Raw genomic sequence first — 20,267 nt, forward strand, 5'->3', positions numbered from 1 at the left:
AATTTCTCATTCTTATAATTGCAAGCTTACATAATTTGGACTCAATCAAATCTTCCACTACCAGAGCAATGTACTGATATTTCTTGATATATAAATAGAAAAAGCAGAATGTTTCACAAATAGTTTCTGGTAGGTCCTCAACAAATTCTTGTTAAATGATTCCATAAATACCTTATAAATCCAATTTCTATAAAAGTAAAATGTAGTTTTTTTTTCTTTATTTCACAAAACAGTAAGATTACTTTGTGAAGGGGAAAGAGCATGAATGTCTCAAAGACTAAAGGACAAACTTGGGTGATTAATTCATCCTGGTTGTATTTTTTTTTTTTTTTTTTTTTGAGGTAGGGTCTCACTCTAGCAAGACCTGAAATTCACTATGTAGTCACAGGGTGGCCTTGAACCTCATGAGGGCAGTCTTCTTTTCTCTGCCTCTGGAGTGCTGGGATTAAAGACATGAACCACCACACCCAGCTACAGAGAGAATTCATGTTCCTGGCCTCTGCATGCACCACTTTGTGCATCATGCTTTACATGGGACACTGAGGGGTTAAACTCAGGTCATTAGGCTTTGCAGGCAAGTGCCTTAACCACTGAATCATCTATCTATCTCTTTGTTATATTCCTTTAACAGTCATAGTCCCCACTACCACTGCTGTTTTAAGTGGCTGATTTGTCTTTAGTACATAAGTCAGGAATGCATTTAAAGTAAGGTTAGTGTAAGACATGTATATGGGAACACCATGAAATAGTATTTTCTATAACATTTTACATTCTCCTAGACATATAAATGAATACATTTGTGTTTTAAGATAGTCTGTGAAGTTTTGTTGATATGGTCAGGGAAATGTGCTGCACAAATTCCTTCTATGGAAAGCAAAATTTACGGATGGTCCTGGTCACTAGGACTCCTTTAAATCCACCCTACTCCTGTTTGATTATGCCAAGGACACTTAGTGACTTGGGATATGTAGTAGTTATTTTCTCATTGTGACAAAATACCCATCCAGAAACAGCTAATGGAAGGGAAGGTTTTATTTTGATTTACAATGTTTGAGTGAAAGCTTCATCATGGTGGTGAAAGCATGGCAGAACAGTCAGCAGGATATCATATCTTGTCACATCACCTTGGAGGAAGCAGCAGGCATGAGCTAACTTGAACTCCCAGTGGACTGGACTAATAAACTTCAGGGTCCTCCCCCAGGGACCCATCTCCTCCAGCAAGTCTCCACTTCCCATAAGCTCTGCTCCTTTCCCAAATCTCCATCATCTAGGGACCAAGTATTTTAAACACACAAGCCTATGGGGAACATTTTATTCTTTCACTCCAGTTTGGTGGGGACAAGCTTATGCATAAGACATATCATTCTTCAAATATTTGGCTGTTTCTCTAACCAAAGCTTTCTTTGAACTGGGTTTCAGTATATAGCTCTTGCTTCTAACTCTGACTTCTTCTTCTCCCTACCAGATACCAGGCCTATATCACATGTCTGAATGTTCTTTCCACTCATTTTGACTCTTTCCCCTTTACTTTGCACAGATATTCTCCTCAATAAATCCTTTGCACTTTAAAAGCTCACTCTGGTGTCTATTTCCCCAACTGCCCTAAATAATTCAACTGAATTGAAATACTAGAGTTTGAAGCATAAGTTTTTATAGCAGTTTCATCCTATCCAGTATAGATGCATATTTTAGTATTAAAAATATGTGAGAGATTATGAATTCAGCTTAACAGTTTAGAATTTTTATGGGTACTGGGGAAGTTAGCAGAGCAAACTTGGCCCTAAAATGCCATTTAACTAGGCTTGCATGTAATACTGGGCCTTTGGGTTGGAGGTATAGAAAAGAGTGAAACAAGAGAAAGAGGAAACATCCAGAAAAATATGGCCTCCTTCTTACTCAGCCTATGTCATCTCTGCTTTTGAAAAACTTCTAAAAATGAATTTGGCTATAGAACATAAAGGCCAATCAACCAATTACAGAAGATATTTCCATTAAGAGTCTGAGGATAAGAATTATGCTCTAGCAAATCTAAAATATGATTTTAAAATGCCTTAATTCTAAGTCATGCTTGATTTGTGAAATGCCAATCACTTTATGTTAAGAGGTCATATAAAATTACCCTATTTTAGTAGAGGTCAAAAAAAATTAAATTATTCAAGGTCTGACTTTTTGTTAAAAAAGTAATATTTCTTATGTTTAAAAAGCTCTTGGGCATGTGCTGACATGTCAGTTAATTTCTGTAGATTTCCCAAGTTTAACCTTCAGTATACTAGGAACAACCCTCAGATATGCTTTGTCCTTCTAATGTGCTTTCTTCTTCTAATGTAAATTATTTCTTTGTGAATAATTTTATATCAAACATTTTTTGCAAGTTGCTTTATTTTATTATTATAACCATGAAAATAATTTTGAAAGAATGCCTGGAAGAGAAGAGTGTTGGGCTCTGAAAGGCCCAGGCCTGAGGCCTAGTGGAACTTCCTGAGCCTAGCTAAAGTTTGGCAACCTGTCTCTGGCCTGCTAGGACTCAGCAAGACGCCTAATGGTTTCTGGCCTGCCACTTCCACATGGCAATTGTAATTACCATTTCAATAGTTAAAGTTTACTATTGGCCCTTACCTCTTCCAAAATCCCCACCTTCATCCCCAACATGATATAAGCAACTGCTCAGAGTAATGAAGCAAGTTGTTTCTGCGAGTTCCTGCATTAAAAAGACTTCCCAGTCAGTGTGGTTTTTCTCCAGTGGTCAGGAGAGGTTTCTGAGTCCTCCAACGTTCATGTTCTTCATCCTTCTCAACCCCTAGTGAGGAACCAGCAGGCCTGGTCCTTCCCTCAGCACTACCTGACTGGGAAGGAGCCCCACATCAGAGGAATCAGTTGTGTGACCTATAGAAACATTAAAACACAACATGATAAATAAAGTAATGTGAACTAGCTGGCAAAAGAGAGATGATACTATTTTAAGTCATTATAATTGTGTACCTACAAAAATGCATGAATATCAAAAAAACTCCCTCAGCATGATCTATCAAGGGACACTACTGAGACATACTAGAAAAACAATGACATGATCTGAGAATTTGGGAGCTGTGAATAAGTAGAGAAATCAGGTATTGTGGTTGAGGGTACATGTGGTCCTGTCACTAAGGCCCCTACCGTTGACTGCTCCAAGGACTTTTCCAATAACTGTGTATGGCAGAGGATGCGTTTGTGTGTAAGGGAACCCTGAAGAAGATAATCTATATAAACAGTTCCCAGGTTTCAGCCCACTCACAGGTCTCCTCCACAAGTACTGTGATGGGTTATCTTGTCCTTGAGTGTCCTTTTAAAAGATACATAATCAGGCAGGACATGGTGGCACACGCATTTAATCCCAGCACTCAGGAGGCAGAGGTAGGAGGATAACCATGAGTTTGAGGCCACCCTGAAACTACATAGTGAATTCCAGGCCATCCTACCCCAAAAAGCCAAATGGGAGGAGGAATACACATCATTGAGTATCTAGTCCCACCCACTCACTGAAGCACATTTGCAAGTGCCAGATGAGTGGCGAGGCAGGCCCTACAGCGTGTGAAGCAGAGTTAAGGCACAAGCCAGCCACGCCCCCTGCATAGGTAGAGGCAAAGATCAACTCTTGCTTTAAATGAAAAGAGCCATAGTTTACCAATATATCCCCTCCACACCACAGTTGTAACTTATTTTCTCCTTCCTACCCACTCTTTACATAAACTTTTTACTATAAACTTTATTTAAACTAACCACTCTATATAAACTCTTCAAAGACTCATGTTTTTACTAGTTTTGTTCCGTTTTATAACACAAGCACCAAGAATAGTGGCTGACACAGAGTAGGCACTCAGAAGTTAACTGTGGGAACATTGTTCACTGCTTAAAGGTTGCAAAGCCTGCCAGCGCTCAGGGTTAACTGCTAAGCTATCCATATAATCGAAACACAGCGTGCTCCTCCAGACACGAAACGGCCTGGATATCCATGACCTCACACTGCCTGACACTACCTGACAAGACCATCATAATAAGAAGAAAAGATCATGACATCAACATAAGAAAGAGACTGATTGAGAGGACAAAGGGATATGATGGAAAGTGGAGTTTCAAAGGGGAAAGTGGGGGGAGGGAGGGAATTACCATGAGATATTGTTTACAATTATGGAAATTGTCAATAAAAAAATAAAATAAAATAAAAACAAATATATGGCTGTTCTTTTGAGGCTGCAAGTGGCCTCAAAGCATGTGCATGTGTGTGTGTGTTTGTGTGTGTGTGTGTGTACAGACAAAACACACACACACATGCATAAATAAACTTTTTAAAAGTTGACTGTGGGCTGGAGAGATGGCTTAGTGGTTAAGTACTTGCCTGTGAAGCCAAGGACCCCGGTTCAAGGGTCAATTTCTCAGGACCCACATTAGCCAGATGCACAAGGGGGTGCACACGTCTGGAGTTTGTTTACAGTGGCTGGAAGCCCTGACGTGCCCATTCTCTCTCTCACTCTATCGGCCTCTTTCTCTCTATCTGTTACTCTCAAATAAATAAATAAATAATGAACGAAAATAAATAAATAAATAAAAGTTGACTGTGTATTGGGCTGGACAAGAGGATTTGCAGTTAAGCACTTGCCTATGAAGCCTGAGGACCCAGGATCGAGTCTTGATTCCCCAGGACCCATGTTAGCCAGATGCACAAGGGGGCGCTCGTGTCTGGAGTTTGTTTGCAGTTGCTGGAAGCCCTGGTGCACCCATTCTCTATATATCTATCTGCCTCTTTCTCTCTCTGTCTGTCCCTCTCAAATAAATAAATAAATAAATAAAAATTGATTGTGTGTTGAATGCATAGATCCTCTTCCCCTTGGGTGCATGAGTTACATTTATTTGGTCTTTGTAGACACAGTGTCATTTTACTGAGTGAGACCTCTTTAGTGTCACTAAATAATAGCTGAACTAGTTGATTTACAAATAAATCTAATAGGGCTGGAGAGATTTCTTAATGGTTAAGGTACTTGCCTGCAAAGCCTTGTGGCCAGAGTTCGATTCCCCAGTGCTCACTTAAAGCCAGATGCCCAAAGTGGCACATGCACCTGGGGTTCATTTTCAGTGGCTGGATGACCTGGTGTGCCCATTCTGTGTGTCTATCTCTCTTCTCTCTATCTCTCTCTCTGCTCACAAATAAGATATTTTAAAAAAATAAATAGATCTAAGAAACGAAAGCACTTTTTTTCTTCCAATCTAGAGATAATGCATTGGAAGCCATCTCTGGGACACAAGTATGTAGCCTCTGCTTAACAAGTGTGGTGGTTTAATTCAGGTGTCCCCCATAAATTTATGAGTTCTGAATGCTTAGGTTCCCAGCTGTTGGCAAGTTGAGAATTGAAGCTTCCTGGAGACAGTGTATGGTTGGGGGCAGGGTTATGGGTGTTATAGGCAGCTACCCCTTTCCAGTGTTTGGCACACTCTCTTGCTGCTGTTGTCCACCTGATGTTAGCCAGGAAGTAATATCCACCCTCTGCTCATCATTTCTCCCATGTCATCATGGAGCTTCACCTCAAGCCTGTAGGCCAAAATCAACACTTTCCTCCCACAAGCTGCTCTTGGTTGGGTGTTTTCTGCCAGCAATGTAAAGCTGGCTGCAACACCATGTAAACACACTTGAGCGAAATCATCTAAGCAGCTGTGAGGTTTGAGAGCAAGAACGTCTTTAATGTCCTATAGTGTCTACATAGTCGTCAATACAACTTCCAGGACAGAGCAAGGCCTAGGACAGTATTGCCAACACCTCAAGATTCAAACACCACGTTTAGAGCAGCTGCCTTCCCTCTACCTCACAGCAGTTATGCAACTTGTTTTTGAACTATGATGAAATAATTTTAGATTTATAGAATAGTTGTAAAACTAGTACAGTGAGTTCCCATATACTTGTCATCAACTCTGCTAGGCTTGACATTTTGCATAACTGTGGTACATTTATCAAAACTATGAAATTAACATTGAAATAACACTAATCACTAAGTTGTAGACTGACTTTGTATTTCACCAGGTTTTTCAGTGATAACCTTTTTCTATTCGATATTCCAATGTAGGACACCATGTCACTTTGAACCATGTGTTCTTGGTCTCCTGTTACCTGTCAGAGTGTCTCAGTCCACTCTTGTTTCTCATGAGTTCACAATAGACTCTTCCCATGATGCAGAGCCAACTTCTAAATGTCCATCAATTTCAATAAGTCTATTGTGTCATGATAAAACTAAGATTATAGACCTTTGGGAAGTGTATCCCAGAGGCAAATCACACCCATCTATTAAGGTTTAATATTTCAAATGATGTTGCTATTTTATAAAGCACTGTGAGCATTTCATATCCCACTCAACACACATGAAAATTTCTGCCAGGATTTTTGTACATTAATTTTTAAAGGCCTGATTAATAGTTCTTTTGCTTATCAGAATAACTGAATATGTATGCTAGAAATGCAAATGTAATCCAAGAATCTAGTCAGGACTGGGGGAGGGGTCAAAGGGTACATTAAAAGACTGTGTAAAAATCATCTCCTATTTGGTCCTTTTGTGCCTAAGTATAGCATCTGATAGAGAAAAGGAAAAGAAAAATCATCAGCTTAGTGGACTGATATCCAATATTTTTTAGGTTGATGTCATGGGGTTGACACATAGTACAGTACTTGGCACATAAGAATGATAATAAATATTTGTTAAATGACTATTTAAATAAATGACTGATTGGCCCAGCCACAAAACACACCTCCTGGTACTAATAAAATAATATTATCATAGTGGATCTGACCTAGTGTGCCTAGCAATTTTTCTCTTTAGTATGTCATAGTAACCTGCCAAAATTAACTTTTTTTGGTTTTTCGAAGTAGGGTCTCACTCTAGTCCAGGCTGACCTGGAATTCACTATGTAGTCTCAGGGTGGCCTCGAACTCACAATGATCCTCCTACCTCTGCCTCCCAAATGCTGGGATTAAAGGCATGTGCCACCATGCCCGGTTCAAAAATAACTTTTAACACAGACAGTTAAAGAGAAGTTTTCAGTATGATCTCATCACAGGTTAAGTAAAAAAGGAAAAATCCTAATTAAGCTGAACAACATGTAATAAGTTCATTCTTGCTTTATTTTACAAGCAAAAGAGGGATCCTAGAAAAAAAAAAACAGTTTTGTTTCCATCATTTGAATTAGATATACACCTACATAATAATTAATCAAGGCATTTGTATTTTGTGAATGGGCAGGGTGGGTGCCTGTGTTGTGCAAGTTTACATGCACATGTGTGGAGGCCAGAGAGTTTTGTTCCTCATCTGCAATCCATCCTTTTAAAGACAGGATCACTCACTGACCTGAAGCACGCCAATTAGTCTAAACTCACTGACCAGCATGCCTGCCCCAGAGTTCCACCTTTCTCCAGCTTCCTGAGGCTAGAATAAAAGCATATGCCATCATACCCAACTTTTATATGACATGGGTCCTGAGAATCAGACTCAGGTCCTCACACTTGACCAGCACTCACATTACCAACTGACCCACATCATTTTTTAAAGAATATTAAAATGAAGCACATTGTGAGTAATATATTTGTCTATTTCCAAAGTTAACTATAGTATGTATTACTGGCAACGATTTGTATTTATCATTTTTAAAGGCATTACTTGGAGAAATTATTTTAAATGCATATATCACTGAAAAGGCAGTCTTTCTATTTCTGAAATAATTCCTCTTTTAAAAAAATGGCCCTGGCTTAAAGAAAATTTGGAAAAGGTTTTCTCTTTGAAAAAAAAAAAAACTCATATGATTGAAGAGATTTCATCTTCAAAGGATTTGTCTCCCGAAGGAGCCCCCTTTGAGAATTTTAAACATTGCATGGGAAATGTATTCTTTGAAGATTTTTCCTGTTAAAAAACAGTTGCATGACTTGGGCATCCTCTTTGAAGATTTTTTAAAACAATATTTAAAGGATTTCCCCCTTTGAATGTTTTCATGATACTGGAGACTGCTTTTCTTTAAAAAAAAATGTTGCTCTCTATTCTAGTGGTCTAGTTTACCTTTCCCCTCTTTATTATTCTACCTTGATTACTTTGTTCTAATTAGAAAAATTGACACTGCTTTTATCCCAAGGCTTCTCCTCCATACTATGAAACTAAGAATGAGTTTCTCGTGATTTCTATATCATGTCAGATTCAGAAATATTGTACATATTACTAACTTACATAAGTAATCTATTTAGAAACATAATTGAGCCTCATATTTTAAACAAACACTCAGGAGTTTGAGGTAGGAGTACTACAAGGTCAGTGTCTATCTGGATTACAGAACAAGTTCAAGTCCATCCTGGATAACTTAGAGTTAAGTTTCCAGTTAGCAAGCTTATAGAAAATGTTAAAGAAAGCAGGCTTTCTCTTAATTTGTGTGATAAACAAGTATATGTTTATTCTTATTGCCCTGTATTCTGTTCTCTACTAGATTATTTCCTTATTAAAAAATGTGAGTTAGAAGATTCTAGTATAGGTTCAACTATGAGATGCTCAAACAGACTCCCTTTTAGATCCCGGGAGAGGGCTATTAAGTGGGGATGTTTAGTACACCATAGAGTATTATGGGGTTCTAAACTCAAGAATGGCATAAGTTCTGAGGAACAAGGTAATATATCCCTTTTCATATCTACACTTGTCTAAAATATGTGTATTGGATTAACATGAGAAATGTATTTCTTATAGCAGGTCTTAGTAAAAGCAAACAAAATACTTGAAACTATTATGTTAAAAGATGGAAACATTACAAGGAGAAAATTAATGTAGAACAGACATGGTTCTGGTTACGGCATTAAAAGATGGAAACAGGGACTAGAGAGATGGCTTAGCAGCTAAGGTAGGTTCAACTCCCTAGGATGCACATAAGCCAGATGCACTGGATTTCATTTGCAGCAGATAGAGGCTCTGTCACATTCATTCTGTCCCTCTCCCTGTCCCTCACTCCTCCCTTCCCCCCCCCTCCAATAAATAAATCCCCCAAAAAAAATCAAGGACATGGAAGTTTGTTTTCTGGAAAATAGAGCTCACTAAAGGGTTGAGGTAAGGCTGGAAAAATAAAATGATGTGAGAAATGGGATGAATCGTAGAGATACTTGACATCCAAAGATGTGGGGTCTTATTTTGATGTAGAGGAGAGCCACTGAAGATGTCTAGACAAGTGAATAATGATAACAGAGTTTTGTGCCAGGAAAATGAAATCACTGAGGAAAGACTGAAGGAAAATGTGAGAACTAGAGGAGAGGTGTTACAATACTAACTCACCAAGCACGACATTTATAATTTCAAGAATGGATACACATAGATGTATTAGTCAGGGTCCTGTAGATGAAAAATACTATAGACAGAATGAACATGTATTATAAAGGGGATTTAATGCATTAGCTTGCAAGATGTGGTCTAGGTGGTCCAATAATGACTATGTGCCGGCTGGAGATTTGGAGAACTTAGTTGCTGCTCAGTTCATGAGGCTGCAAGGCTGGATGCTTCAAGAGTCCCAGTCTGGCACTTAAGGCCTGGTGGATTGCTAGAAAGCCATTGGTTTTCAGTCCACTTTGGAAGGCTGAATAAGTTGGGTTCCAACTTCTGCAAAGAATAGCAGCCACAGGACAGATGTAATACACAGCAAGTAGCAGGACAGCCAGGACGATCCCTGTGTCCTCCTACAGCTTCTTTATATATACTCAATGCTGGAAGCGCTGCCCACCTGGTGAAAGGAGCTCGCCTTTCATCCATCCTTCCTGGCAAAACCCTCACAAACCCATCCGAGAGACATGCTTCTTGATTCCTGATCTGATCAAATTGATAATACAATTTAACCATCACAATACAGAAAATCCCTTGTAAATGGTGTAATACTATCACAGACTATGATTTTACCACTAGAGTCTCAAGTGTGTTTCTTGGTTAACAGTGAGAGGAAGGGCCGGGCATGGTGGTGCACGCCTCTAATTCCCACACTCCAAAGGCAGAGGCAGGAGGATCACCAAGAGTTTGAGGCCAGCCGGGAACTACAGAGTGAGTTCCAGGTCAGCCTGAGCTAGAGTGGGACCCTACCTCAAAAAAATTAATCAATTAATCCAAAATGAGATTTTAAAAACTTTTATTCACAATATGTTCTTTCAAATTGAATGTTTTAGAAATTTAACTATACTAGGTTGTACCCATCAAATTGCCATATAAATGCTTATGGTTATGCTCATAGATAAGTACCACTCTCACTTTTGGTTAGAGAAGTTTCTTTTTGCAATTGGCAGTAACAACTGGGGAGACTCAAAACTTGTCAATGTTCTGAGAGGTGACAGTTGAGTACTAAGCATTAAATGGAACATCTGTATGGCTCTCCCACAAGCTCAGGGAACACTGTGGAAGGGGGAGGAAATAATGTAAGAATCAGAGCACGGGAGGAGCACTGTGGAACACTGTCTTACAGACATGATGGCCATTGCATCCACACCTCCCAGCGACTGGGTTCACCTATATTAGACCTGTGAACATTCTGTCATGGATGGTGGAAGAGGCAACAAAAAAGACATCAAATTAGAAGAGGGTGAGGAGGTCTTCTGTTCTCAGCCTATGTTCCCTGTCCTATATGAAGTCATTGTCTTCGCTCTCCAGAACAACACTAGAGGCATTCTAGGTAAGGTCACACACTTAGCCATTAAAATTGCAGTGCCAGTGAAATTTGAATTTCAGTGAAATTATATATATATATATATATTCTTTCTGGAATATATATATCCCTTTAGGTATACTCTGGAATATATGTGTCCCATATCAGATAAACAATAAAATTTAAAGTAAATATAAGTCCTAAACATTGTATGTGACATTATTGCCCTAAAGTTATTTATGATTCAGATGTCACTAGGTATACACTGTTTAACCTGGCAATTCCAATAACAAGCATCCAAGAATGTGCAATGTGTGAATCTTTGTGATGGGTACACAACATTAAGACTATACTAAATGCCACTGAATTAACATTTAAAAGTGATTGAAGTGGTGAATTTCGGGTTACATGTACTTTACCACAATATGAACTATACACAAGATTAATCCTCAGACTTTCTCACTATTCCCAAACTGAATCCCCATATCTATTAAAAAGTGGCTCTCATACTCTTCCCCAGCCCTTGCTAACCACTATTCTACTGCCTACCACTTTGCATATTTTAGTATTTTATATAAATAAAATGTTTAATATATACTTTTTGTTTCAGAGGTATTTCATTTAGCTTACCCTTATTTATTTATTTGAGAGAGTGAGAGAATTAAAGAGAGAGAGAATGGGTGTGCCAGGGCATCCAGCCACTGCAAACAAAGTCCAGACGTATGCACTACCTTGTGCATCTGGCTTCCATGGGTCCTAGGGAATCAAACCTGGGTCCTTTGGCTATTCAAGCAATTGCCTTAACTGCTAAACCATCTCTCCAGCCCAAGCTGGATATACCATTACATTATTTATAGTATATTCTGTGAAGAACAGTAATACTGAAGATTTGCTAATAGAGGAATTCTTTTTCATTTTGAAAAACTTATAGTCACTGAAACATGGGTGATTATACATTTAATTCCATGGCAGATCTTTTTGAAAAGTCTCTTGAAATATGTTTTTATAATAATATTGTGAAATAGCTGAGATGTATTTAAGTCCCAGCTCTATTAAAGCCATTTTTCACCATTCGCCATAGATTTGAAAAGGTTGCTAAGAAACTATTCAATGTAAATATCAAGGAATTCAGATTTGGACTGCAAAGGGCAAAATGATGAATTTGAGAGATCAGAGGAAGACAGTCGTGCTTTGTTTTCTCTTCTCTTTGCCCACTTGCAAATGCACAAAGATGTTGTAAAGTCTCTTTTGTTCTGTACAAGACAAGCATACCGTGGCCCCTGTGCCTTGCCTTCTTGATGCTCATTCCCTCTTAGGGTACTGTGGGCATCAGGGATCTCATTCGTGATAAGCTTGACACCACATGAGGTCTGTCTTCTGTTTCCTCATCCTCAGATTCTGTAATTCAAATCCAGGCCTGATAGAAACACAGGTCTATTGCAGATTCTCAGATACTTCTGGTTAAAGTGACAAATAGAGCAGCCTCTTTGGTTCTCTATAAAATGGCCTCAGTTTCTCTTCCAGAAGCAACAACCAGGTAGACAGACAGCCTGGTGCTAGCGAGGCCATGTAAGCAATCCCTCCTTCTCTTTTCACCTTACCATTAGTGACCTCCACCAGATCAAACTTAGTTTCAAATTTTTCTTGGATCTTGGGGAGGAAAGGGAATCCCTTTCCCTCCCAAGATGGCTGGACTAAAACTGTCAACCTCAAAACCAAAGACTCTCCTTGTGAACACAGCCAACTCAAAGACAAGGAAAGAGCCAGCAGATAAGCAGGAAGATGGGGCCTCTGGAGGGAGTGTGAACCTGTGAACTATGTCCACCTGACCTTGTATTGCTGTCCTTACCAGGTCCTTACCAGTTTTCTAAGCCAGTGTATTCCCTTCTACAGAGAAAGTGTTCGAATTTTCTGTCACTTGTAAATAAGAGTCTTGCCTGAAACAGAAAGCTTTAAAGTAGATGGTCCATTTCAAAAGCTATAATAATTTTGAGTAAAATGTCTCATTGTGAAGATAATTTTTAACTAACTCACACTTTTTGTTAACTGAGACAGGCGCTGTGGTTTTCCTGGGAATCACATATCCAGACCTTCACACTGCTAATTAACCACACATGCAGAGTAGGGACCACCTCACCTGCCCCTTCCTGCACTTTCATGGATGCACATGGCATCTCTTAGCCACCTTGATTTGTTTGAAGATGGACACATGACCTTTAATGATCCAATCAGCCTACAGAACAGAATGTTTTTGACATTTTCATACATGCACACAATGCATTTCGCTCTCATGCCTCCCAATTTTCAGCTCTCTCCTCTCTTTCCCTCCCTTCTTCTTCCCACTATATCCCCATCTTACATGCATGCCTTCCTTATTTTTGATCTAAATTAAGATAGTTTAAGTTTAAATGATTTAAATTAAGATAGTTTATATAGTCATGGGCAAGAGGCTATTTAATGGAGAAGAGACAATCCTCCAGTGAAAGATATATCCACTAAAGGGTATGTCTTCCCCTCTCCCAGCAATCATCAGAGAACACTATTCACTCTGGGAAATGTGAGATCTCATAGACCCCTCCCTTATCTATGATGAGATATTGGCAAGCTCAATCATGTACAGGAACCTGTATCTGCTATGAGTCTGTGAGTATAGCAGATTTGTCATGGCCAAAAGATAGCATTCTGCATCCCCATTCCTCACCCTCCTGCACTTACATTCTTTCCACCTTCTCTTGCTGTGTCCCTTGGAGGATGTAGCCAGACAGATCTTTTATTCCATGGACATGGGTAGAAAATCTCTCTCCTCCCTTAAATGATGCAGTGTACAATATATGGCCTGTGACTGCTATAGTCATTTTGCTATGAGAGAGAAAGTTGAGGCTGTGAAAATAGGAGATAAGCAGAGTCAAATCCCTGGTCAAGTTTCTTCTTCCCCTGAGTTTTTCCTTGCATGCTTTGTTGTAGAAGTCAACTGAATTACATTTTCTGTTATTTGGATTTGAAAGATTTCTATTACAATGTCTTAATTAAATTAGCAATCAATGAATAAAACAAGTTAGACTTCCTTTCAAATGCTTTATTTTGCTAAAATACCCTCCTTTGAGGAGCTAACCACCACCCATAGCATGTGGCACAAAATAGGAGTTCAATAAATGTTAATTAAATTGGAAATGAGTATTTTTCTTCTTCTGTTAATTGGCATATATTCATAGAACAGAGTTCTGGGTTTCATAAAGACAATTTCTTTCAGGTATCTTATGTATTTGACCAAGTACTTTAACTATCATGATTAACAATAGTTAGTTATGTCAGATCACACATGTTTTTCTGAGTCAGTGCTCACAGTCATAGTACACAACCTTCATTTTATTTAGGAGAAGGGAAGAAGCCTTAGTTCAAGAAATAAGTAGTAAAATAAATTAGCTTTGGAGCGCTTGTATTTAATTGTTAAGGTATAACGTGCCATTTAGAAAAGGTTTTCATGTTCCAAAATTTAGATCAGTAATACAAACTCATGCTTGACAAAGGGTCCAGGAAGTTTAATTCATAGGAGCTACTTCTATTTACCTGGAGTCTTGAGGTCAGTGAGAAGGAAATGAAGCAACAGAGTTAAGTGGAGGAAGTTCCTGAGGACAGAAGGGGAGACTAGGGAACTGGTTAGCAATTAAGTCCCTGCTGTGTTCTTCTTGCTCTCCCTGCCACCCCGGAACACTGTAGCAAGCCACAGGGAAATGTTTGTCGGGTATTTAGGTGAAAGAAAGAGAGTTTGATGAACAGTGGGTTGGAGAGTGTGTGGACCAATGTTCATAAGACAACTGACGGGACTACATTCTGACAAGCAATGGACAAGCGGTGGTGTGCGCCTTTGTGAGTACGGAATCTGTCTTGATGGCATTCCAATATCACCCAGCTTTTCTTGTTCATTTTCCTTTGTGGTCTTACCTACTTACCTTCTGGCACTATTGCTACTTAGTAGGAAGTGAGAGTCAAAGAACAAAACATCACTTGGGTGTAGAGGTGGAGGTCCAGACAGCAACACAGGAAGAATGTGAATGTGACAAGAGGGGAGCATGTGATCATGTTATGAATGTCAAGAGGTGAGAGTCACCCAAGATTATAAAGGTCAGCCCAATGTAACCCTAAACTCTGTATCAGAGAAAGGCAAGAAGGGTAGGGAGACAAAGGCAATGTGGACATAAAAAGCTGGAATGGGGTGGTTTGAAGACAGGAAAGAGACACAAAGTACAAATGGCTTACAGAAACTAGAACCACAGGGAAACAGACTTTCCTCAGGAGGTTCCAGGGGAAATAGCTCTTTGATTTTTAGCCCTGCAAAAGGGATTTTGGACTTCTAACCTCCAGAGATATAAGACAATTGTGATGATTTGAAACATATGTTCCCCATAAGATCATGTGTTTTGAATGGTTGCTCTCCAGCTGATGGCAATCTGGGAGGTGGATTCTCACTGGAGGAGGTGTGTTGTTGGAGGTTGGCTTAGGGCCCCCTTGCCAGAAGAGCTGGGCTCACTCTTCTGCTCTTGTTTATCTGCTGTGGCAGAGGTAATGTCCAGCCTCTGATCATGCCATGCTTTCTCCTACCATCATGAAGGTTGCTCTGACTGTAAACCAAAGTAAAGACATTCTTCCCCATCAGCTACTTTTGATCAAGTGCTTTGTCCCAGCAATAGGAAGGCAACTATAATAGTAAAGTTGTTTTAAGTTACTAAGTTTGTGGTGTGCCTGTGATCATTTGTTATAGTGACAACAGAAAACTAATAAGCTATCTAGTTTTAATGGACGGACAATAAACTGGCACAGTAGTAACTGCTGTAGTAAAAGCATTGTGATAGGGGAAACCATCAAATTTCAATGCCTACAATGATTGGATCAGGGATGGCCACATGATCCAAATCTTGTAGCAAGATTCTCAAAAAAACTTCTATAGAATTTGCTTAAAAGGGGGCTTGTTCCCCGCCCCCATTGGAGTTAAAGTTAGAGGAATATAGGTCCCAACTATTTTTACATGCTTAAAAGATGGTCTTGTCTGAATTTCACCCACATAAAAGAAAGAAAAAAAACTTTAATGTAACTGTTTACTATTGCCATGCACACACTTTCAACTGTGTTATATCAGTTATTTGTTGCTGTACAAAAACAATCATAACATACAATTGTTACAAATAAAAAGTGTTTAGTACTCATGGTTTTATGGGTCACCTGGATATTTGATCTGGATGGAATGGCTTGTTTCGACTGGGCTCTTTTATCTATTTGTGGTCATCCAGGCATTGTGGCCTAATGGCATTCATGTCTCATGATGACATGCCTGAAGACTAGGAGGACGGCAGCTGGTCTGTTTTCATCTAGCCGGCTGGCCTAAAGCTACTCACGTGACAAGAGCGGAAGTTCAAGAGAGGCAGCAGGAATGTATAGGGGACTTTTTACCCTTGGATAGGAACTGTCATTTCTGCCAAATTCTATTAGCTGAAGCAAGTCACCATGGAATCCCCACATGAAGTAAGATCAAAATGACCTCTGGATATTGAGAGAAGGGGCAGGCAAGACATTCTAGAAAAGGTACAGATACAGGGAGAGCTAGAGAATGGGGACAGTTTTTAGTCAATTTGCCTTGTCAGCCCTAAAGTGAGTTCTATTCTTAAATGTACTGTTTACACAAAGTAGTAAAATCTCTGTAAGTCCATTTTCCTATCTCTCATTTCTTCCCAAACTCCAGCTGATACAATGCTGGACTAGCTTTTACAGCCAGAGTTAGTCTGCTAAGTGATGGTGATCATGCAAGTCTTCTTACCCTTCAGGTACTATAAGCCAGTGCTTGGAAACATTTACTCTGCAGCTGAGGACGTGTACCAGGGTCACATCACCACAACTACTGCTTACATAGGACTTCTCAGTACCATGAGGTTCACTGAGATGAACTTCCAGACCAGGAACAGTTATGGAGGAAGGGATATTTATTGAAGCCTACAGATCCAGGGGAAGTTCCATAAATGGCAGAAGTTGGCCTGTCTTCACAGGACCAAGCAGAAAGACTAAAACAATGCAAACTCAACCACCATCAAACAAACATCAAACTTCTGCAGTTCAAGTTCAATACAACCAGAGACTTATAGTCTCCATATTTTTCAATTTGCCCCTCCACCTGGGCAGAGTAGCCAGGAAACACATCCATCTTAGGCTAGCAGTACACTCTATGGTAGTCCTTGCATAGTTCTGGTATATACAAAACATCTTCAGGTCTTCTTACAAACCACAGTCCATCTTCCAAAGGCTCTTTCAGCCTATCAGGGCATCAGGCCCTGCCTCATGCTGCATCTCAGCAGTAGCTCCTGGAACCATGTGCAATTCCCAACCACGCCATGAATTTTTCATGCTTCTGAAACCAATACCAGGTGTGCAGGGCACATATTCTTAATTCAGGGAAGAAATAAATCATAACCTTGAAAAGCAGGTTCCTTCTCCAGTCAACTCTTTCCAAGACTTTGCATTTCTATGATAGTCATTCCTCACATTTTTTTCCATGGTTTTAATGTAAAGCAATTGGACCATCTTCCTTTAAGATTGCTAATGTGTTGACAATAGCAGCTTTAGTAAGCTAAAACCAGTCTCTGTGCCAGCAAATTTAACTTGCTTGAAGTTTTCCAGCTTAAAAATCTTAAATCTCTCAGTCCAATATCTTTAGCCAAGCACATCAGTCCATTACAAATTTAACCTTGATCAAACTCTCTGGGCCTGGGCAGCAGGACACAGCCAGCCCTTATGCCGGTAGCCCAGTTCCAACAAAGTCCTCTGTTGTCTTTCCTTCCCCTTAGAAAGCTCATAAGCCAAGCCTCAAAGGTCAATACTGTCTGCAATTAACATTCTCAAACTCTGATCAGAATAGTCCATAAAACTTGGCTTACCACTCCAGAAGATATCTACAGTTGCAAGCACCAAATCCATGCCTATTTCTCCAAAACAAAGGTTCCAAAAGATCAACATCCACATGGTCAGGTTGATCTCAGCCCACTCCTTGGTGCCAAGTTGACAAGGGGTGGACTTGTACTAGTTAAGCAACTTCATCTCTTTAGTAATCCACAGAAATCCCTTTCCGGTGGGTCTCAGAAGTTACTTCCAGGAAGGATCAACTAAAGAAGGAAGTCATTCCCCCAGAGTGAGCCCTTCCCCCAGAGTGGGCACCCCTACTCAGAGGGGGACTGATATAAGGAAGCTCTGGGTTAAAAGAGCTCCTTCCTTCCTTTCTTCCACTTGGCTGACGGAGCTGCTTGCTGCCTTCCAACAAGGATGGAAGACCAGCACAGACTGAAGACCAGCACCAACTGAAGATCTGCATGGATCAAAACCCAGTAGCTTTATAGGAAGCTTCCAGGCCTTCTGGCACCATTTGCAGTGGAGTGCCAGATCGGGACTGCTGAGGCATCTGGCCATGTGGACTGAGCAGCCACCAAGTTCTGTGATTCTCAGGCCTGCGACTGCTTTTAGACTACTGTAAGCTAATCCAATAAATTCCCTTTTTAAAATAATTCATTCTAGCAGTTCTGTTCCTCTAGAGAACCCTGACTAATACATATGGTGTTTACTCTACAGCTGAGGAGGTGTACCAGGGTCATGTCGCCATAGTTATTACTTACACAGGTCTGCTCAGTACATGGCATATGCTCTGCAGCTGAGGAGGTGTACCAGAGTCACATCACCACAGCTATTACTTACACAGGTCTGATCAGTACATGGCGTGTGCTCTGCACCTGAGGAGGTATACCAGGGTCACATCACCACAGCTATTACTTACACAGGTCTGCTCAGTACATGGCGTGTGCTCTGCAGCCAAGAAGGTGTACCAGGGTCATGTCACCACAGCTATTACTTACACAGGACTGCTCAGTACCATGGCGTGTACTCTGCAGCCAAGGAGGTGTACCAGGGTCATGTCACCACAGCTATTACTTACACAGGTCTGCTCAGTACATGGCGTGTGCTCTGCAGCCAAGGAGGTGTACCAGGGTCACGTCACCACAGCTATTACTTACACAGGACTGCTCAGTACCATGGCGTGTACTCTGCAGCCAAGGAGGTGTACCAGGGTCATGTCACCACAGCTATTACTTACACAGGTCTGCTCAGTACATGGCGTGTGCTCTGCAGCCAAGGAGGTGTACCAGGGTCATGTCACCACAGCTATTACTTACACAGGTCTGCTCAGTACATGGCGTGTACTCTGCAGCCAAGGAGGTGTACCAGGGTCACGTCACCACAGCTATTGCTTACACAGGACTGGTCAGTACATGGCGTGTACTCTGCAGCCAAGGAGGTGTACCAGTGTCACGTCACCACAGCTATTACTTACACAGGTCTGCTCAGTACATGGCGTGTGCTCTGCAGCTGAGGAGGTGTACCAGGGTCATGTCACCACAGCTATTGCTTACACAGGACTGCTCAGTACCATGGCGTGTACTCTGCAGCCAAGGAGGTGTACCAGGGTCATGTCACCACAGCTATTACTTACACAGGTCTGCTCAGTACATGGCATGTGCTCTGCAGCCAAGGAGGTGTACCAGGGTCACGTCACCACAGCTATTACTTAGACCGGACTGCTCAGTACCATGGCGTGTGCTCTGCAGCCAAGGAGGTGTACCAGGGTCACATCACCACAGCTATTACTTACACAAGACTGCTCAGTACTATGGCACAGTGATTGTTTTTACATTTAACTTAAGCAGCTCTAGGCTAATCTCTCTTATATCCCTTCCTAGCAGAATAACTACCAGCAAAAACATACTAGCCTCACATTCATTATCTTTTAGATGGAATAGCTAGTGTCACCTAAGAATCCTCCTATCCTTAATGTATGATTAGAAGTAACCCAATAGTTTTTGCTGCAATAAATTATTTAGGAATGTTGGTGTTTTGTGAAATTTTATGAATACTATGAAACTTTTCTGTATTCTTCCTTTTTAAAATTTTTTTCATGCTATTTATTAACTTTTTCAAGTTTAATTTTCTCAGAACAAGTTACAGTATATTTTTAATTAGGTCTTAGGGAAACAGTTTGACATTATATTGTAGCCATTTTGAGGGACCATAATGACCACAGTTGTTCTTAAGGCTAATAAAATGGCTTCACTCTTTCCAGCTGTTTCTAAATTTCTATAGAAACACATTTAGATAAGCAGATTGTCAAGTATTCTTTGTTCCTTTTTAAAAGAACATTTATAGTTCTTTGTCTTCCTTATAAATAGTGAACATGCTGTACACTAAATGTGTTCCCCACAAATTTATATACTAATCCTAACTACAAATAAAATGATGGTAGGCAAGGGGTGAATGTTTGGGAGGTAAGAAAGTCATGAACAAGAAGGCCTCATGAGTCAGATTACTGTCCATATGAGAGAAATATCAGAGAGCTCATTTACCCTTATGGTGATGTGAGAACACAGTAAGCCCCTATGAACCAAGAAGCAGACCCTCATGCACCAGATCAAATGGCACCTTGATCCTGAACTCCCCAGGCTCAAGACCATGAAAAATAGACTTCTGTTGTTATAAGAAACCCAGCCAGTCCTGATGGAGTAAGATAGAGCATAAGAGAAAAC

General features: G+C 40.2%; 1 non-coding gene and 1 pseudogene across 1 annotated transcript; both read right to left on the reverse strand.

Annotated features, from left to right (window-relative positions):
• LOC123455962 overlaps positions 1-18,287 on the reverse strand; it is a 191,213-nt pseudogene extending 172,926 nt beyond the window's left edge.
• Positions 18,288-19,732: 1,445 nt separating this feature from the next.
• Positions 19,733-19,859, reverse strand: LOC123456164. Its single transcript, XR_006634378.1, has one exon. It is a non-coding gene; the product is annotated as a small nucleolar RNA SNORA33 (small nucleolar RNA).
• Positions 19,860-20,267: the final 408 nt, after the last annotated feature.

The sequence above is a fragment of the Jaculus jaculus genome, chromosome 19 (assembly GCF_020740685.1).
Source record: "Jaculus jaculus isolate mJacJac1 chromosome 19, mJacJac1.mat.Y.cur, whole genome shotgun sequence".
Lineage (NCBI taxonomy): Eukaryota > Metazoa > Chordata > Mammalia > Rodentia > Dipodidae > Jaculus > Jaculus jaculus.